This window comes from Pyxicephalus adspersus, chromosome 7 (assembly GCF_032062135.1).
Source record: "Pyxicephalus adspersus chromosome 7, UCB_Pads_2.0, whole genome shotgun sequence".
NCBI classification, from domain to species: Eukaryota; Metazoa; Chordata; class Amphibia; order Anura; family Pyxicephalidae; genus Pyxicephalus; species Pyxicephalus adspersus.
In genome coordinates this window covers 47,125,805-47,132,317 of record NC_092864.1, presented here as the reverse complement: position 1 = coordinate 47,132,317, position 6,513 = coordinate 47,125,805, and the positions used below count along the sequence as shown (strand labels likewise).

The 6,513-nt window shown below is 41.4% G+C and overlaps 1 protein-coding gene across 4 annotated transcripts in view; it reads left to right on the top strand.

Moving 5' to 3' along the window:
* TLK1 (tousled like kinase 1) overlaps positions 1–6,513 on the top strand; it is a 131,499-nt gene that overhangs the window by 11,827 nt on the left and 113,159 nt on the right. For 2 of the 4 annotated variants that reach the window (XM_072418319.1, XM_072418324.1), the window contains exon 1: positions 5,857–5,997. The exons of 1 other annotated variant lie outside the window; for it this stretch is intronic. The gene's annotated coding sequence lies outside the window, so the exon portion shown is untranslated. Of the gene's footprint in view, positions 1–5,856; positions 5,998–6,023; positions 6,208–6,513 lie in introns of those variants that run through there. One more of the 4 variants, XM_072418321.1, reaches the window with a different exon arrangement.

The window sequence follows — 6,513 nt, the reverse complement described above, 5'->3', positions numbered from 1 at the left end:
TCGTCGTTCGATTGGAACGATAAAAATTGGAAGTGTGTACGCACCTTAAGTGACTGCTGCATTGCCTAAAGTAAATCTGTCACAAGTCTGGACAATTTAGACTGAGTATATCATGAAAAATGCATTAGCTGGTTACCTTTAGTTAATTCCATTAGTAGATCCAGAGATAAAGCCAAATGGTAAAGTTGAGGTTACTCAGTCACTTGCACCTCTCGTGTATTTGTTACAGTTCTTAAATTGACTCTTAATGAGTAATGCAGAACCTCTGGGTGGCTCTCTAAAAGAAGCCTCTAATGGTATATGTGTAAATTAATATTTATGTTTTGTAACAGGTTTATATATATTATACAATAATATCTACCTGGCATTTCTCAAGGTTTCTTGAGGTTCTGTATTTGAGGCATAGACTAAGAAGAATTGGCAACAGATTGTGTTGATCTGGGCAAGTTTGAGCACATCCATCCTATCCAAGGGTGGAGAAGATACACTTACCACAGTAAAGCTGGGGGATCCAATAAGTCAGAATGGGTTTTTATAAAAGTTATTTGCTTTTTGTTAGCAAAAGTTTTCAATCCTGGACCAGGTCCATTCCAGGTCTGTTGGATCACAAAATACTGCATCAAATGTGCCTTTTTCCAAACCTGGCAAAAGCGATGATCTAAAGTTTTGACCATAGCTTAAGATAACTAAGAGCTATGCCAGTCTTCAGAGATGGACCATAGATAAGGTCCAGTGGAGTTTGATATCACACAAATAAATAGTACAGCATGTGTATAGCTGTAAAGTGTGTTTCTCTGTTGCCCACAGCAGCTCCCAACCCTGTGATGAGTCAATCAATAATGATCATGTATCCCCTAGGCCATCATTCTTAAGGAAATACTATTTTTGTTTGTGTTTAAAGGTCTCTTTCATTTTTTTTTACTACATCCTTTCTTGATTTGCTGGGACTGGAATGCAGGGTGTCAGTTTTTACTTTTCTTTGAAGTTAATATTAACAGGTTTGTTTAATACAGTTCAAAGGCCATGATGGAGTGCAAAGTGCAGTAACCTAACTAGATTATCCAGGTTCTATTTCACTATAAATTGGTCTAGGTGCAGAAGGACTGTCCAAAATGTGTTCATATTAAAAGTACATGACGCATATATGCAGCCCATTTTTTTCTTTGAAAACCCTGCCAGCTTACTTGTTACTATCTATGTATCATTGGAGAAATTTCCTTTAAATTTCTTTCTCAGAGACAAAAAAGAAATTTAGAGGAAATTTCCCAGTCAGGTGAATTCCCCTTTAAGAGTTGCCTTGGTTAGGTTTTTCCTATTAGAAGATTTCTCTTTTCTTGTTCAGTTTATCCTTTAGCAGTAATAATAGTAAAACAGTACAAAGCGAGGGGTAAATCTCCCCATTAAGAACAGAGAAAGCAATAAAAACTTAACAGTGGGTCTATCTTTTTACCATATTTTACAAATTAATATATATTCTTTTAGCAGAAAGTTCAAATACAAAAAATTGCAAGCAGGCGGGTGTTTATTGTAGAAGGGAAATTAAATAAACTTACCTGCCTGTACCGAATTCATTTTAGGTATTCTTACCTCTCCTCACTCATTCTTTGGCGGCTTACATTTTAACCTCTTTTGGGTTTGGGATATTTGGCCATCTTGATTGGCCAGGCAGGAATGGACTAACTCCTTCGACAGTTAATTTATTCCTACCAGCCAGACATGTCAGTGTCGTACACTGAGCTTTGCACACAGCAATGTACATTACAGAAAAAGACTGTGAACAGACAGGTAAGGATTATTGCAGAAAGAATATTGCTGGTCCCTTCTAAAGAACCTGCCTTCTCCCAATTTGTTTTTGAGTATAGTTTTTCTTTTAGTAAACCAAGTAGGTGAGCTGGAAAATTGCAATTTAGAAACATACATAGGGATAAAAGTGACATAACCTTTTGTTGTCACCATGGTTTAGGAGTCATTAGTGTGATCGTAAAAGCACAAAATAAAGTAAAATGCTTACTCAGTATTTTTTTTTCCTTAAATAATATTTTATTAATATTAATATGCCTGTGAACCTGCTAGAAATTTTGAGTAGTCAGTTATCCTGGACGTCCCCTTCCCTCTTTGCACATCAGAACTTTTTCCTCTGTGAATGTCTAATTACTTCCTGTGATGGCTTTACCCCGCCACTCCTCACCACCCCAGTTAACCTCAGTAGGGAGGAGCAGAGGTAGTGCTATAAAATGTCATTAAAGTGACATATTGGAATCTGCTAGGTCTGCTGACATCAAATTCACGATGGTGTCACCTGGCAGCAGTCTCATGGCTTTTTGGATGTCTACACAAGTGAGGTTTTTATAGGTACAGTAAATAATATGCAATATTAATATTACTACAGAGTATTTATATAAGGCCGACATATTACAGAGCACTTTGTAAAGTCTTTGTCATATCACAAGCTGTCCCACAAAGGGGCTCACAATCTAATTTCCCCACCATTGTCATATGTCTTTAGCACAGTCTAAGGTCAAATTTTTAGGAGGAAGTCAATTAACCTAACTGCATGTTTTTTTGCAGTGTAGGAGGAAACCGACACAGACACAGGGAGAACCTGCAAACTCCATGCAGATAGTGTCCTGGTTGAGATTCAAACCTGGGACCCAGCGCTGCAAAGGCCAGAGTGCTAACCTCTGATCCACCGTCCTGCCCACAAAACATTTTTTGGTGGAATTAAGTTGCCAAATTGTGATCAGGCAGATCTATATTGCAGAAAGGAACAGGCAATGACCATTCTGGAACAAAACACATTTATCTGCTTGAATAATGTCGTCTTCTCTAAAAAATACTGTGCTGCATGATGCTGGGATGTGTTGAGTATCCTGGCCCGTTCTGAATGAATTCCTGTGCGCCAGCCTGACCAATCAAGATGGCAGAAGATCAAGGAAGAGGAGAAGAAAGAATGGGCAACTCGTGCAATAGAGCAGCGACGGGTGAGTGTATTTAAAAAATTGTGATCAGGTAAGGGTGTTTTATTGCAGAAAGGATGTCCCCTGCCCTTTCTGCCATAAAATACCCGCCTGGTAGCAGTTTTTTATTTTTAAAGTTTTTATTTTAGCTTTAAATACACATATTCGTACAGGAAGATTTTTTTCTGAATAGCCTGGTGACAGGGACTCTTTAACCTAAATATTCTGCATTTTCTACTTCAGTTTTAATTATATATGTACTACAGGCTAAAAATCCATGCTTAAGCAACCATTTTCTATCTACGTTTTCCACCTGAATAGAATAGCCAAGAATTCAATTAGCCTAATGATTTTGCATCTAACAAAGATGGCCACAGATATCAGTTTAAAATAATGACTTGCATCATTTAGCTGATGTGATGGAATTTGGGGAGGTTGCCAGGGAACCATGCTAGATTATCTAGGAGGTATCCTTATTCCACATCCTACCCTGAATAATGTGCCATGGAATGTGAATGTGTCAATGGAAAATGAATAGGGTTCACATTAAAAAAAATGGACAAGGTAGGCAGGTCTATGTGATGTCTTTCATATTTGTATATGGACGCCATCGACTACCATGTCTTATGTGATCAGTGCCAGCAATTTATGAAGACTTCTCCCCTTTCCTATGGAAGATGTGATCAAAGGTTGAGCATTTTCACACATTTTAGAAAATCTTTTCATCCATATTTGTATCTGCTATACACCTAAATAGTTACATCTAGATGAAGGCTGTCTTCACACAAATGTCTTACGGTAACGCCTGGCAGTGAACATTGCATACATTAGCATGTTATGGTGCTTTTCATTGTTACTTGCAGCATTGTGTATTCTATTGCACGAATAAAAGGTACATTTCTGTGCCCAAATAAAATCAATAGGCAACCTTAATGCAACACACATTAGTGTAAGGAACCCTAAAGGGAACTAAAGTTAAAATTTAAAAAAATGCATCCAAGCAAATCCCTTATCGCAGAAGGGACAGGTGGTTTGTAAATGTGTAAAATAAACTCACCTGTCCTTGCTTCATCACAGGTGCCACCATCTTCACCCGGTCCTCTTCTGCTTAATTCAGACCCACTGACATCATCACTAATTCATTGTGCCTGTGCCTTGCAGGGGGATTATGGGTGGTGGGAGGGGCCTGGAGGGTGCTATACATACCTTCTGTTTATGGATGGTGGGAGGGGCCTGGAGGGTGCTATACATACTCTGTTTATGGATGGTGGGAGGGGCCTGGAGGGTGCTATACATACTTTCTGTTTATGGATGGTGGAAGGGGCCTGGAGGGCGCTATACATACCTTCTGAAAACATCACAGCACCCTGCCTCATGCAGAGCGACTTAGCTAACGCTCACATGTGATTGCTTGGCCTTTATGATTGGAAAGGGATGGGCTGAGTCCAGTAAGGTTTTGGGGGAAAGAAGGGGGGTAGATGTCAATGGGTGTGTAAATCAGTCAGAAAATGGGGCAGGCTGTACCTGACTTGCTGCAGCTTCATTTGCAGAATGCAAGTGGAATCAAAGTAAACTGTTCTAGTACAGAAGGGCTAAGTCTTCACAGACTGTTTCCCCAGTGTAAAGAGGACCTATCACCACACTTTTAACATTATAGAAAAGGGTGGCTAAACCTTTTATATAATGTAAAAATGTGTGTACCCCTCCTCTTCTGTCTTAGCTGGGATATGTACATCACATATTCAGGCTTATACAGATTGTGCGCTGCTTCTTTTGGACATGCCAGGGATCAGGCATCAGGTACTTTCCTGGAATGTAAAAAAAAGTGTCTATCTTGCACATGAGCCCGGCCTGACCAGTGTGAGATTAGGGGATGTGAACAGAACCTGGAAGAAGAATGGATGTCAGGACAGTGAGGGACCTACTGGACTCAGTTTGCGAAGTAATTGACAGTAAGTTTTTGTTTAGTTCTGCTTTAAATGCCCATGTTTGAAATTTCAATTCATTCCAATAGACCAGTCCATACTGGGGCGTTCTGTGCCGTTTGCATTATGAACATTTATAAGTATTTATAGGCTGTCTTTAAAATGCCTTTTAATCTTGTATAAACTCTTTAAAAGTTAGTAATGATGTTTGTCTGTGCAGATTTGGCCAAAAAGCGCCCATACAACCGTGCAAAAATTACAGATGCTTTAGGTGTGCGGGCAGCACGGTTGCTCTGCACTGGCCTTTGCAGCGCTAGGTCCCAGGTTGGAATATTGGCCGAGACACTATCTGCATGGAGTTTGCAGGTTATCCCCATGTTTGTGTGGGTTTCCTCCCACATCCCAAAAACATGCTGTTAGATTAATTGGCTTCCTCCAAAAAAATAGACCTTAGACTGTGGTAATGACATATGACCATGGTAGGGACATTATAATGTGAGCCACTATGAGGGACAGCTAGTGACATGGCAATGTACAGCAGGGGTGCCCAACAGGTGGATCGCAAAGACAAAGAGAGTAAAATGAACTCTATTGTGCACAGGAGTTAAGTCCAAATTTTTATTGTTGGTTGATCATTTTGACTTGGTCATTTTAAAAGTAGCTGGCAAGCCAAAAAAGTGTGGGCACCCCTGATGTACAGCTATATAAATACTGTCTAATAATAATAGTCAAATTTAAGCCACGCCCATATATATTCTAACCACGCCCTATTTTCAATAAACCACTCCCACTTTGCATATTATTGCCCCTCTTCTTCACCTCATAACCTGAGTCAATTGTCTGATATAAAGGAGCACATATTACCCCAATCTCCCGGTATTTATCCCAAATAATGAAGGTGAATATCTCTCCAGGGGTGATGTGAGGTCAGTCCGGGCTCCTGTTTACCCCCCCTCTGTCTGACACAATGACAGCAGCCTCCCCTCCCCCTCCTGAGATATAGAAAAGTATACATTGTAACAGGAGCTTCTCCTCGGAGGGCGTGAGATAGAAAAGTGTCACCGAGCTGCATGGAGCCTGGGCACCGCGGCGGCTACGGGAGCTCCTGAGGGATGGTGAGCAGACTTTTCACGTGTGTGCTGGCTGTCAGGGCCGGGGTTGCCATTTTTCTCGGTGGCATTCCGCCTGAGGGTTTTGCACGGCCTCGCGATAGTGTTTGCACAAGCCGAGCGTGACACCCAGCAGAAGTGATGCAAAGGTTACACAGACAGCTGCTGCTGGAAGACGCAGTGCAGGAGGCGGCCAGGTCGTGTGATCAGCCGGGGGTAGGTAGGACTGGGGTCACCGATCTCACCCCACACCCCCGGACACCATCGCCCCCAACTTTTACACGGGCTGCTTGGATGGCAGGAGCTGTGTGTGCGGCTCCTCCATCACTCCCATCATTCCTTCCATCACAAAGCAACTCCTAAAAGTCTGGAGGTGACACACAACAAGCTGCAGGGCTATCACTGCATGGCAGGGGGCAACTTGTGTACAGGTGGGCTTCTGTGTCACCTGGATAGAGAAATTGTATTTATCTGCCCCTCCTCTGGACCTGATCCCCTTTATTAAACATTTATCCTTGTTTA